The 14,835-nt window shown below is 45.3% G+C and overlaps 1 pseudogene; it reads right to left on the bottom strand.

The window, feature by feature from the left end:
- Positions 1–9,890, bottom strand: LOC129472164 (archaemetzincin-2-like; annotated as a pseudogene).
- Positions 9,891–14,835: the final 4,945 nt, after the last annotated feature.

Below are 14,835 nucleotides of genomic sequence, written 5' to 3'. Positions count from 1 at the left end.
TCATCCATCTTCCGCTCGAGTCTTGCAGCATTGAAACGGCAAAATACGCACCATTCCAGGACTGTAATTGTCACTTGAAGATGTTCTCTGGGATGTCTTCACATTGCTTTTATATCATGAACAATAAAAATCACTGCCATACCTGGCAAAGCTGAATTCCTCACACCATCTGTCAAAGAAGCCTGTCCAAACACAAAATTCCAGGTGTCTCTTGGGTTAAGATCAATCATTGTTATCCCTGCAACATAGAATGCGTCTTTAGGTTTCCTTTTTGTTTTTTTCACTTCAGAATGTGCCCTGCATGAATTTGCAGGTTTGGTACATTATCACCGACTCTGAAAGAACACCTCATTGCAGAAATAGGAGCTGGTTCTGGGAGTTGTACTGTCAAGCCATAAAATAATGCTTCATAGTAGCCCATGAACCATTGAATATATTCTACACTGATAATTCTGGTATTTCCTAGAGATTCAGTATATACCAATGGACTATACATAAACACTGCATTTCTCTGGGGCATTTCTCCTGTAAAGATCATAGAAAACTGTTCAGTCTTCAGAAGCCTTCCTCTCAAGCTGACTGAAAATGCAAGCTAGTGGGTCCAAAGTGATCACTGTCTGGTTGGAAGCCTGCTTTCATAGAACAGTCGTCCCCCGTATCTGAGCTCTCATACTGGGATATACATGTTGTGTTCTTCAGCGTGAGAACTGTCGTTAGCATCTTTACAGAGGGAGGTTATCATTGAATATTTCACTTTACAAAGACATGCATGTCTGCGTCTGGCCCTGTTGTATGAGATGCCTTCACCCCCAACAGCCCTCGACACTGCCAGCTTGCCTTCCATGGGACCCCCGCCTGCATTCATTTCTTGAGTCAGTTTGGGTAGATGGTGTGTTTCTAGAATTTATTACATCTAATTAGTTGTCTTCAGTTGTGGCTAGGTCGGCTTATCCAATTTGTGGGTTTGTAACTATTCATAACATTCTCTTATAGTCTTCCATTTCTATAAAATTGATAGTAGTATCTCTACTTTCATTTTCTAATTTCAGTAATAATTTTTCTTTTTTTATTTCCCCTTTCGAGAATGAAAGATTTTAGTAATTTAAGTCTCCTCTCTTTTTTTGTAGTCTAAAGATTTGTCAGTTTTGTTGATCTTTTTAAGAACCAACTTTTAGTTTCACTGATTTTCTCTACTGATTTTTGATTCTGTACTTCATCTATGCCCTACCATCATGATTCCTTCTTTCTCCATTAGTTTGCTTCTACTAGTTCTGTAGGTGTAGAATTAGTTTATTGATTGGAGATATTTCTTCTTTTTCAACATACACATTTATAGCTATAAGTTCCTCTCAGCACTGCTATGTTGTGTTTTCGTTTTTATTCGTCTCAAAATACTTTTTAACTTCCCTCGTGATTTCTTCTTTTACCCACTGGTTGTTTAAGACTTTAATCTCCACATATTTGTGAATTTTCTGGTTTTCCTGGTGTTATTCATTTCTAGGTTTATTCCACTGTGACTGGAAAAGGTGCTGTGTATACTGTTAGTCTTTTTTCCCTTCTCTCTCTCTCTCTCTTTTTTTTTGAGACAGTCTCATTCTGTCACCAAGGCTGGAGTGCAGTGGCACAATCGCAACTCACTGCAACCTCTGCCTTCAGAGTTAAAGCAAAATCATGCCTCACCCTCCCAAGTAGCTGGGATTACAGGTATGTGCCACCATGCCTGGCTGATTTTTGTATTTTTAGTAGAGACAGGGTTTCACCATGTTGGCCAGGCTGGTCTTGAACTCCTGGCCTCAAGTGATCCACCCACCCTGGCCTTCCAAAGTGCTGGGATTACAGGCATGAGCCACCACGCCTGGCCTAATGTTAGTCTTTTTAAATTTATTGAGATTTGTTTTATGGCTTAACACATGGTTTATGCTGCAGAATGTTCCATATACACTGGAGAAGAGTGTGTATTTTGCTGTTGCTTGGTGCTCTATATATGTCTGTTAGCTCAGACTGGTTTATAGTATTGTTCAGTTTCCTGATTTCCTTATTGATCTGTCTGTTGTATCTGTTACTGAGAGTGGGATATTGAAGTGTCTAACTATTATTGAAGAATTGTTTCTCTCTTCAATTCTATACATTTTTGCTCTGTACGTTTGGGGGCTGTATTATTAGTTATAAATATGTTTATAACTGTTATATCTTTTTGCTGTAGTGAACATTATAACAATATGAAATGTCCCTTCTCTCTTGAAACCATTTTTCATTTAGAGTCAATTTTGTTTAACAATGATACAGTCACTTTGGCACCCTTTTGGTTATTATTTGCATGGAATATCTTTTTCCATCCTTGCATTTTCAGCTTCCTTGTTTTTTTATATATGAGTATCTTGTGGACAGCATATAGATTTTTTTTTTTTTTAGACACAGAGCCTTGCTCTGTTGCCCAGGCTGGAGTGCAGTGACACAATCTCGACTCACTGCAACTTCCACCTCCCAGGTTCAAGTGATTCTCCTGCCTCAGCTTCCTGAGTAGCTGGGATTACAGGCACCCACCACCAGGCCTGGCTAGTTTTGTATTTTTAGTAGACACAGGGTTTTGCCATGTTTGCCAGGCTGGTCTCGAACTCCTGACCTCAGGTGATTCACCCGCCTCAGCCTCCCAAAGTGCTGGCATTACAGGCATGAGCCACCATGCCCGGCCAGATTTTTTTTAAATTCATTCTGCTAGTCTCTGGTTTTTTGGTTTTTTTTTTTTTTTTTTTTTTAGACGGAGTTTCACTCTTGTCACCCAGGCTGGAGTGCAATGGTGCGAATTGCTTGAATCTCTGCCTCCCGGGTTCAAGCTTTTTTCCTGCATCAGCCTCCTGAGTAGCTGGGATTACAGGCATGCGCCACTCTGCCCAGCTAATTTTGTACTTTTAGTAAAGACGGGGTTTCACCATGTTGACCAGGCTAGTCTCGAACTCCTGACCTCAGGTGACCCACCCACCTCGGCCTCCCAAAGTGCTGGGATTATAGGCATGAGCCACCAGAGCTAACCTGTCTTTTTATGTTTCTTTATTTTGTTATTGATACATAATAATTGCATATTTATGGAGTGCACGTAGTGTTATGATACATGTATGTAATATGTGATGATCGAATAAGGATATTTAGGATATTCATCGTCTCAAACATTTGTGTTGGGAACATTTCAAATCTTCTAGTTATCTTTGAAATGTACAGTATGTTATTAACTATAGTCACTGTACTGTTCTGTTGAAAACAGGACCTTGTTCCTTCTAACTGTGTGTTTACACCCATTAACCAACCTCTCTTCATCCCCTCATTCTCTGCCTTCCTTTTCTTTTTTTGAGTCAGGGTCTCTGTCACCCAGGCTGGAGTGCAGTGGCACAATCACAGCTCACTGAAGCCTCAACCTCCCAGGCCCAAGCTATCCTCCCTCCTCAGCCTCCTGAGGAGCTAGAACTACAGGCACCTGCCACCACAACTGGCTAATTTTTAAAATTATTTGTACAGACAGGGTCCCACTATGTTGCTCAGGCTGGTCTCAAATTCCTGGGCTCAAGCAATCCTCCCCCCTCAGCCTCCCAAAGTGCTGGGAATACAAAAATGCAAACCACCACACCTGCCCACCCCATTCTGTCTTTTAATAGGAGAGTTTAGTCAGCTTGCATTGAAGGTGATTGCTGATAAAGGATTTACCTCTGTTATTTAGCTATTTTTTTTCTGTGCATCTTCTAGTTTTGTTTCTTAATTCCTCCATTACTACCTTTTCTTGTAGTTAGCTGATTTTTTATAATATACCATTTTGATTCCCTTCTTTACTTTTCTGTATGTTTTTAAAGTTCTTTTCTTAGGAGTTACCTTGGGTATTTCAGTTAAGATTCTAAACTGTTGACGATATACTCTGAATAATACCAACTTAGTTTCAATAATATACGTTAAATAAAATGTATGGGAAGCCATTGGTTTGTATTGAGCTCCTGAACCAGACCCCAGTAGACCAAACCAAAATGGAGTCACTCATGCTAAAGTATCATGTCACCAAAGTGAGACTAAGTTATTTATCTGACCTTCTAGGACATCAGGAGAGAGAAAGATAATAACCACATCTCCAAACAAGCCAGTTTTAGCCAGCTTGCTAAGAAAGTCCCCCCTGCTTTAACTCTTACAAAGAAAATACCTTGAAGTAACCTGATGTGACCAATCTGCCTTTGGTTTTTTTGTTTGTTTGTTTGTTTGTTTTTTTGAGATGGAGTCTCGCACTGTCGTCCAGGCTGGAGTGTAGTGGCACGATCTCGGCTTACTGCAACTTCTGCCTCCCAGGTTCAAGCAATTCTCCTGCCTCAGCCTCAGGAGTAGCTGAGATTACAGGCACCCGCCACCACGCCCAGCTAATTTTTTATATTTTTATTAGAGACGGGGTTTCACCATGTCGGCCAGGATGGTCTCGATCTCCTGACCTCGTGACCCGCCCGCCTCAGCCTCCCAAAGTGCTGGGATTACAGGCATAAGCCACTGTGCCGGGCCTGCCTCTGGCTTTCTATTTCTGCCTTCAGCCCTTTTTCTACATGTAAAGCCAATCTCTTCTGCTCAGCTTATCAGAGCACCTTTTCTAAATTTTTAGAGTAAATGCTGCCCTTATTCATGAATTGCTAATAAAAGCCAGTTGGATGATTTAACCAAATTATTTGTGATTTTGGCTTTTGACAGTTCTGACGATCTGTGAAGCAACCTGAAGGAGATTTCTGATGGCCCTTGAGGTCCCTAAGGAACACAGGCAAGACGTCACTGACTCCTGCCGGGTCCTGTCTTTCTCACGGAGCCCTGGGGTCATGAGTAGGTTCCTCTGAGGTCTGGGCTGCTTGAGCCTAATCCTTTTGGCTTTTGTATCCAAGGTCCATTCGTGCTGTGAGAGCAAATGACCTTTAGATACTGACAGGGTTTGAATCTGTGTCCCCACCAAATCTCATGCAGAAATGTAATCCCCAGTGTTGGAGGTGGGGCCTAGTGGGAGGTGATTGGATCATGGGGGTGGATTTCTCATGAAGGGTTTAGCACCATTGCCTCTTGGTGCTGTTCTCATGATAGTGAGTTCTCATGAGATGTGGTTGTTTAAAAGTGGGTGGCACCTCCCCCCTTCTCACTCTCTCTTGCTCCTGCTTCTGCCATGTAAGACATGCCTGCTCTCCGTTCACCTTCCACCATGATTGTAAGCTTCCTGAGGCCCCCAGAAGCCAAGCAGATGCCAGCATTATGCTTCCTGTACAGCCTGCAGAATTGCAAGCCAATTAAACTTCTTTCTTTATAAATTACCCAGTCTCATATATTTCTTTTTTAATATTACTTTTTTGGAGACAGTCTCTCTCTGTCACCCAGGTTGGAGTGCAGTGGTGCCATCTTGGTTCACCACAAACTCCACCTTCTGGGTTCAAGCGATTCTTGTCCCTCAGCCTCCCGAGTAGCTGCAATTATGGGCATGTGCCATCACGCCCAGCTAATTTTTGAAATTTTTTGTAGAGACGGGGTTTCACCATGTTGGCCAGGCTGGTCTCGAACTCCTGACCTCAAGTGATCCACCCACCTCAGCCTCCCAAAGTGCTGGGATTACAGGTGGGAACCACCATGCCTGGCCAGATACTTCTTTATAGCAATGTAAGAATGGAAAATACAAGTACCAAGGATTCATTAGTGCTGTAAGAGGGCAAATGTCCTTTTGGGGTTTATGGTGACCAAGGGATCACTGACAAGTGCCAATGTTTAAAGGTAACTGGTGGCAGTTGCAGTAAGTGATAATTACTACTAGCTGGTGATTCCAGTTTTCAGACATTTGCAGGGATTTGGGTTTTCTCCTCTGAATTAGGGAAAAAACTGGCTAAATTGTTCAAGGGACTCTTGGAGCCAAGCCACAACTTGACTGATGAGCACAGGAAGGGATCCTAAGAGCTCACAGAGTGCACACCACCTACAAAGAGGCTTCCAGTGAAAGGATCATACAGTGGGTCAGTTTGACACTAGGTCACCCACAGCTTCAAGACAACTTCTTTTTTTTCTTTTTTGAAGCAAGATCTCGCCCTGCCGCCAAGGCTGGAGTGCAGTGGTGTGATCTCAGCTCACTGCAGGCTTGACCTCCCAGGTTCAAGCGATCCTCCCACCTCAGCCTCCCACGTAGCTGGGACTACAGGCACATGCCACCATGTCTGGCCAATTTTTCTTTTCTTTTCTTTTTTTTTTTTTTGTTAGAGATGGTGTCTCAGCCTGTTCCCCAGGCCGGTCTCAAACACCTGGGCTCAAGCAATCCTCTCCCCTCGGCTTCTGAAAGGACTGGGATTGTAAGTGTGAGCCACCACGCCTGGCAAGAAAATGTCTATGCAATAAGAAACACTGAAAACTTCAGATGACCCCACTCCCATATAATTCCCTGTTAGGCTTTTATTTTGGCTCTCAGAGACCCAAGATTGGATGTAAAAAATGGGATCCTTAATTTCCTTTTTTTTTTTTTTTTTTTGAGACAGGGTCTCTCTCTGTGACCCCAGCTGGAGTGCAGTGGGACTATCATGGCTACTGCAGCATGACCTCCCCAGGCTCAGGTGACCCTCCCACCGCAGCCTTCTGAGTAGCTGGCACTACAAGCATTCGCCACCATGATTGGCTAATTTTTGTATTTTGTAGAGATGTAGATTCAACATGTTGTGCAGGCTGGTCCTGAACTCTGAGGCTCAAATGATCTGTCCTCTTCGGCCTCCCAAAGTGCTGGGATTGTAAGCATGAGCCACCAGACCCGGTCCTTCCGTTTCTTCTTTTCTTTCTTTTATTTTTTAGAGACAGTCTTGCTCCGTCACCTAGGCTGAAATGTAGTGGTGCGTTCACAGCTCACTGTAACCTCAAACTCCTGGGGTCAAGTGATCCTCCCACTTCAGCCTCCCAGAGTACTGGGATTAGAGGCGGGAGGCACCAGACCAGGCCACAGATCCTTGATGTTTAAAGAACTGAGCACTCCACAGTCCTGCTATGCCTACCTTTTATATGGATAAGAATTATTGCCCTGGAAGCCCTTTTGTTGTTGTTGTTGTTGTTTTTTGTTGTTGTTGTTGTTTTTGAGATGGAGTCTTGCTTTGTCGCCCAGGCTAGAGTGCAGTGGTGCCATCTCTGCTCACTGCAACCTCCACCTCCTGGGTTCAAGTGATTCTCCTGCCTCAGCCTCCCAAGTAGCTGGGATTACAGGTGCCTGCCACCGCACCCAGCTAATTTTTGTATTTTTAGTAGAAACGGGGTTTCACCATCTTGGTCAGGCTGGTCTCAAACTCCTGACCTCAAGTGATCCACCCGCTTTGGCCTCCCAAAGTGCTGGGATTAAAGTGTGAGTCACCACACCTGGCCGGAAGCCCATTTTTATAAAGACTTAGAAAAATGATAAAATCTCACCCAATGATAATTGAGAATTACAGTGGTCATTATAAAGAACATTACAGGTGGACAAGATCATCCATCTAAGAAGTACATTTGAAAATGAGGAGTCCGGGCGCACTGGGTGGTTCAAGGCCAGGCGCGGTGGCTCATGCCTGTAATCCCAGCACTTTGAGAGGCCGAGGCAGGCAGATCACCTGAGGTCAGGAGTTCAAGACCAGCCTGCCAACATGGTGAAACCCCACCTCTACTAAAAATAAAAAGGTTGGCCGGGCGCGGTGGCTCACGCTTGTAATCCCAGCACTTTGGGAGGCCGAGGCGGGCGGATCACGAGGTCAGGAGATCGAGACCACGGTGAAACTCCGTCTCTACTAAAAATACAAAAAAATTAGCCGGGCGTGGTGGCGGGCGCCTGTAGTCCCAGCTACTCGGAGAGGCTGAGGCAGGAGAATGGCGTGAACCCGGGAGGCAGAGCTTGCAGTGAGCCGAGATTGCGCCACTGCACTCCAGCCTGGGTGACAGAGCGAGACCCCGTCTCAAAAAAAAAAATAAAAATAAAAATAAAATAAAAAAATAAAAAAAAAATAGGTTAGCCGGGCATGGCGGCGGGCACCTGTAATCCCAGCTATTTGGGAGGCTGAGGCAGGAGAATCACTTGAAGCCAGGAGGCAGAGGTTGCAGTGAGCCGAGATTGTGCCATTGCACTCCAGCCTGGGCGACAGAGCAAGACTCCATCTCAAAAAAAAGAAAGAAAAGAAAATGAGGGGCACAGCATGGTGACTCATGTCTGTAGTCCCAGCTACTCAGAAGCCTGAGGTGGAAGGATCACTTGAGCCCAGGAGGTCGAGGCTGCAGTGAGCCATGATCAGGCCACTGCACTAGCCTGGACAACTAGTGAGACCCTGTCTCAAAAAAAAAAAAAAAAAAAAGAAAGAAAGAAAAGAAATGAAGGGCTCCCATATTAGATGCACCCAGGGACATCTATTTTATTTGTCATGCAGATCAAATAGCCGGGCATGGTGGTAGGCACCTGTAATCCCAGCTACTCAGGTGGCTGAGGCAGGAGAATCGCTTGAACCAGCGAGGCAGAGGTTACAGGGAGCCAAGATGGCGCCACTGCACTCCAGCCTAGGTGACAGAGCGAGACTTCGTCTCAAAAAAAAAAGTAAATAAGTAAAACATAGCAGGACCCCAAAAAAAATTTTTTTTTGCCTATTTAAAATACTCTTTTATTTTTTTTTATTTATTTTTTTTTTTGAGACGGAGTCTCGCTCTGTCGCCCAGGCTGGAGTGCAGTGGCGCGATCTCGGCTCACTGCAAGCTCCGCCTCCCGGGTTCACGCCATTCTCCTGCCTCAGCCTCTCCGAGTAGCTGGGACTACAGGCGCCCGCCACCACGCCCGGCTAATTTTTTTGTGTTTTTAGTAGAGACGGGGTTTCACCGTGGTCTCGATCTCCTGACCTCGTGATCCGCCCGCCTCGGCCTCCCAAAGTGCTGGGATTACAAGCGTGAGCCACCGCGCCCGGCTAAAATACTCTTTTAAAAAGGCAAATAAGAATCTTAAGCAGGCTGGGTGTAATGGCTCATGCCTGTAATCCTAGCACTTCAGCGGGGAGGATTGCTTGAACCCAGGAGTTTGAGACCAGCCTGGGCAACATAGCAAGACCCTGCCTCTACAAAATATTAAAAAATTAGCCAGGTATGGTGGCATGTGCCTGTAGCCATAGGTACTCAGGAGGCTGAGGTGGGAGGATCACTTGAGCCCAGCAGTTCAAGGCTGCAGTGAGCTCTGATCATGCCACTGCACTCCAGCCTGGGCAACAAAGTGAGACGCTGCTTCTAAAGCTAAAAATAAAAAAGAATCTTAAGCAACTAACTGATGACAAAAAAATGAGTTTATTTACTAACCTTTTGGCTTAGTGACCTTCCCCCTGCCCCAAGACTAATAGAAAGCTAGATAAAGTGTTTATACAGGTTACACCACTAGGTCAAGAAAGTTTGCTTCTTTAGTTATCTTTCTGCTGTGGCCAAATTCCTGAGCTCAGAACCATCCATGCTGAGTGTAGGCAGAGGAAAAGCTTTGTCTGCCCTGTTTGTTAATGAGCTCTGCCCTGAACCCAACAATCTGGTTACAAAAAACAAAACTAGAGGCTAAACTGAAAAGCTTCCTATCTAACTAAATTATTATCCAAAATATGCCTTTCTTGGCCCTCAGCCAGTTATTTTGAAAATCTGCATAACTCCTGGCTAACATGGTGAAACCCCGTCTCTACTAAAAATACAAAAAAATTAGCCGGGCGTGGTGGCAGACGCCCGTAATCCCAGCTACTCAGGAGAATGGCAGGAACCCGGGAGGCGGAGCTTGCAGTGAGCCGAGATCGCGCCACTGCAGTCCAGCCTGGGCAACAGAGCGAGACTCCGTCTCAAAAAAAAAAAAAAAAAAAAAAAGAAAGAAAATCGACGTAACAAGCCTTACCTTTGCTGACCATCTTGTCTTTTTTTTTTTTTTTTTGAGACGGAGTCTCGCTCTGTCACCCAGGCTGGAGTGCAGTGGCGCAATCTCGGCTCACTGCAAGCTCCGCCTCCCGGGTTCACGCCATTCTCCTGCCTCAGCCTCCCGAGTAGCTGGGATTACAGGCGCCCGCCACCACGCCCGGCTAATTTTTTGTATTTTTAGTAGACACGGGGTTTCACCGTGGTCTCGATCTCCTGACCTCGTGATCCGCCCGCCTCGGCCTCCCAAAGTGCTGGGATTACAAGCGTGAGCCACCGCGCCCAGCCGACCATCTTGTCTTAACTGGGCTTTTTACCCATACCCTTCTTTGTTTTGGCAAATGATGGTATTTAGACCTAAAATGTAAACTATACTCCTTTAAGATATAAATGTTCTGCCCTTGTTTTAGCTAAGAGCTATCCCGTTGGAAATGCAAATGTAGGGAGGAAAAGTTTTCGATGCTGAGTGAAAATGTGCCAGGCCATGCGCAGTGGCTTCCTGTAATCCCAACACTTTGGGCAGCCAAGGCGGGAGGATTGTTTGAGCCCAGGAGTTTGAGACCAGCCTGGGCAACATGGTAAGACCCCATCTCTACAAAAAGTTTTAAAATGAGCTGAGCGTAGTGGTGCATGCCTATAGTCCCAGCTACTCTGGGGACTGAGGTCAAAGGATCACCTGAACCCAAGAGGTCAAGACTGCACTAAACCCTGATTGTGCCACTGCACTCCAGCCTAAGTGACAGAGTGAGACCCTGTCTCAAAAAAAAAGGGCTAAATAAAACAGATGTTGATGAGGTTAAAACCAAGGTCTAATCTACCAAATGTTGGGCATGCCAGAGGGACCTCCTGCCAGGCCCCCAACATTACAGAGCCCCAAACTAGTCTGCTCTATTTATCCCAGTTTGGAGAAATTTTTAAAAAAAGAAGAAAAAGATTACAATGAAAAGTCTAATCTGAAATTACTTAGGGCAATCATCAGGCAGGTCACTAGAGATAAGGATCGAAAATGGGGCAAGGATCTTTGATTCGGCCCCTGCTAGAGTGAGTAAGGCAGTCAGGTGGTGAAGACATCTGTAGGCCAATTGTTTGATAGAAAAGTAAGTCAATTGAAAGATTGGTAGTCTGCAGGCAGGGGGTACTGTTTAGGAATAGGCAAATGAAAAACCTTAATGTTTGCACAGAGACACCCTCATAGGAAAAAAGAGGCTGGGTGCGGTGGCTCACGCCTGTAATCCCAGCACTTCAGGAGGCCGAGGTGGGAGGGTTACCTGAGGTTAGGAGTTCGAGACCGGCCTGGCCAACATGCTGAAACCCTGTCTCTACTAAAAATACAAAAACATTAGCCGAATGTGGTGATCCATGCCTGTAATACCAGCTACTCGGGAGGCTGAGGCAGGAGAATCACTTGAACCCATGAGGCAGAGGTTGCAGCAAGCCAAGATCGCACCACTGCACTGCAGCCTGGATGACAGAGCGAGACTCCATCTAAAAAGAAAAAAAAGAAAAACCTTAATGAAAACTGTAGATCCTTGCATCTGTCTGCATGTAAGCTCTTGAAAGTGCAGAAATGGACACAAACGCTTTTGAATTCACATAACTTGGGTAAATCTTTGGTAAATAAGACGAGTTTAATATTGTTGGTTTAATAATAAACAGAGGGCCCAGCATGGTGGCTCATGCCTGTAGTCCCAGCACTTTGGGAGGCCGAGGCTGGCAGATTGCTTGAGTCCATGAGTTTGAGACCAGCCTGGGCAACATAGTGAGACCCTCATCTCTACAAAAAATAGAAAAAATGAGCCAGACATGGTGGCACATACCTATAGTCCCAGCTACTCGGGAGGCTGAGGTGGGAGGATGACCTGAACCCGGGCAGTCGAGGCTGCAGTGAGCCATGACTGTGCCACTTTACTCCATCCAGCCTGGGTGACAAAGTGAGACTCTGTCTCTAATAATAATAATAATAATAAAGAGCTCAGTCTTCTGAGTTATCAGCAAAATCTATGTATTTAACTTTTTGGTTCTTGCTTTGGGGATGACTGCTTAATGTGCATGTGCTGTAGAAATAGTTAACAGGGAAGGCCAGGCACAGTGACTCACACCTGTAATCCCGGCAATTTGGGAGGCCAAGGCGGGCGGATCACCTGAGGTCAGGAGTTCAAGACCAGCCTGGCCAACATCGTAAAACCCTGTCTCTACCAAAAATATAAAAAGTTAGCCAGGTGTGGTGGCGGGTGCCTGTAATCCCAGCTACTCAAGAGGCTGAGGCAGGAGAATCTCCTGAGCCTGGGAGCCTGGGAGCCGAGATCGCGCCACTGGACTCCAGCCTGGGCAACACAGTGAGACTCTGTCTCAAAAAATAACAACAACCAAAAAAAAAAAAAAAAAAACCTGTGTGGATGCCAGGCGCAGTGGCTCATGCCTGTAATCCCAGCACATTGGGAGGCCAAGGTGGGTGGATCACTTGAGCCCAGCAGTTTGAAACCAGCCTAGGTAACATGGTGAAACCCCATCTCTACAAAAAAAAATACAAAAATTAACTGGGCATGGTGGTGCATACCTGTAGTCCCAGCTACACAGAAGACTGAGGTGGGAGGATCTCTTGAGCCTGGGAGGCAGAGATTGCGGTGAGCCGAGATGGCACCACTGCACTCCAGCCTGGGTGACAGAGGGAGACCCCGGTCTCAAATAAACAAAAAACAAACAAACAAACAAACAAAAACTGTATGGATGAGGAGTTGCTTCTTATGGAATAAGCAAAGAAAGAGGCTTTTTTTTTTTTTTTTGAAGCAGGATCTTGCAGTAGTGTGACTACAGATCCCTGCAGCCTTGACCTCTTGGGTTCAAGTGATTCTCCTGCCTTAACCTCCCAAGTAGCTGGGACTACAGGCGCACGACCATCATTCCTGGCTAATTTTTTACTTTTCATACAGACAGGGCCTCACTATGTTGCCCAGGCTACTCTCAAACTCCTGGGCCCAAGTAATCCTCCCGTCTCAGCCTCCCAAAGTACTGGGATAACAGGCATGAGCCACTCCGCCTGGCCAAAAGTGGCTTCTTGAGATGAAATCTACTCCCAGGGAAGATGCTGTGAACACTGTTGAAATGACAACAAAGGATTTAGAATATGATATAAATTTAGTTGATAAAGGTGTGAGGGGGTTTGAGAGGATTGACTTCAATTTTGAAACAAAGCTGTACTGTGGATAAGATTTGCTATCAAACAGCATTGCATGTTAGAGAGAAATCTTTCACGAAAGGAAGAGTTCATCAATGTGGCAAACATTATTGTTGTCTAATTTTAAGAAATTGCCACAGCCATCCCAGCCTTCAGCAGCCACCACCCTGATCAGTCAGCAGCCGTCAACAAGGCAAGACCCCCCCCAGCAGCAAAAAGATTGGGACTCACTGAAGATTCAAATGATCATTAGCATTTTTTAGCAATAAAGTATTTTTCATTAAGGTATGTACATTGTGGTTATTAGACCTAATGTTATTTCACACTTAATAGATTACAGTATAGTGAAAACAATTTTTTTCTGAGACAAGGTGTCTCTTTGTCATCCAGGATGGAGTGCATTGGTGCAGTCATAGCTGACTGTAGCCTCAAACTGCTGGGCTCAAGCGATCTTCCTGCCTCAGCCTCCTGAGTAGCTAGGACTGTAGGTGTGGACCACCACAACTGGCTAAGTTTTTCATTTTTTGTAGAGATGGGGTCCCACTACGTTGCCTAGGCTGGTCTTGAACAACTGGCCTCAAGTGATCCTTCCACCTTGGCCTCCCAAATTGTTGGGATTACAACCATGAGCCACCACACCCAGCCAACATAACTTTTATATGCTCTGGGAAACCAAAAAAAAAAATTGTGTGACTCACTTTATTACAATATTTACTTTCTTGTGGTCATCTGGAACAGAACCTGCAATGTCTCTGAAGTATGCCTGTATGGAGACATATAGCAGTTATTTCATACTAATGAATGAGGCTGAGTTATTGTTGTACAGCTTTTTCACTGTACAGAAATTTTTCACTGTAAGATTTCTTTATCAGGATGTAGAGATCTACCTGGCTCTTTTTCCCAAATGTATAGTTTTTCTTTTTTTTTTTTTTGAGACGGAGTCCCGCTCTGTCGCCAGGCTAGGGTGCAGTGGTGCAATCTCGGCTCACTGCAACCTCCACCTCCCGGGTTCAAGTGATTCTCCTGCCTCAGCCTCCTCAGTAGCTGGGAATACAGGCGCCCGCCACTGTAGTAGCCTGGCTACTTTTTTGCATTTTTAGTAGAGACGGGGTTTCACCATGTTGCCCAGGATGGTCTCGATCTCTTGACCTCGTGATCCACCCACCTCGGCCTCTCAAACTGCTGGGATTACAGGCGTGAGCCACAGCTCCCAGCCCAGTTTTCTTATATAAACATGTCATAGGCTGGGTGCGGTGGCTCATGCCTGTAATCCCAGCAATTTGGGAGGCCGAGGCAGGCAGATCACCTGAGGTCAGGAGTTTGAGACGAGCCTGGCCAACATGGCAAAACCCCGTCTCTACTAAAAATACAAAAATTAGCTGGACATGGTGGCACGTGCCTGTAATACCAGCTACTAGCCAGGCTAAGGCAGGAAGATCGCTTGAACCTGGGAGGCAGAGGTTGCTGTGAGCCAAGATCCTGCCATTGCACTCCACCCTAGGCAACAAGAGGGAAACTCTGTCTCAATAAACAAAACAAAAGAAAACAGGTCATAGTGAAATCAGGAGTCATTTTCCCTAGTCATGAAGCTCTCCCTTAAAGATAAAATCAAGTGGCAAAAATTCTTTTTTGCATCACAAATAATGGTGCACCTAGTATTGGTGTTTTGTGCACATGTGCATGACACTTAGAAATGATGTTGTGGGGTCCAGGCATGGTGGCTCACGCTTGTAATCCCAGCACTTTGGGAGGCCGAGGCAGGTGGA

This window comes from Symphalangus syndactylus, chromosome 22 (assembly GCF_028878055.3).
Source record: "Symphalangus syndactylus isolate Jambi chromosome 22, NHGRI_mSymSyn1-v2.1_pri, whole genome shotgun sequence".
In the NCBI taxonomy this organism is placed as follows: Eukaryota; Metazoa; Chordata; class Mammalia; order Primates; family Hylobatidae; genus Symphalangus; species Symphalangus syndactylus.
The sequence above is the reverse complement of the archived record's forward strand: the minus strand, read 5'-3'. Positions and strand labels throughout refer to the sequence as shown.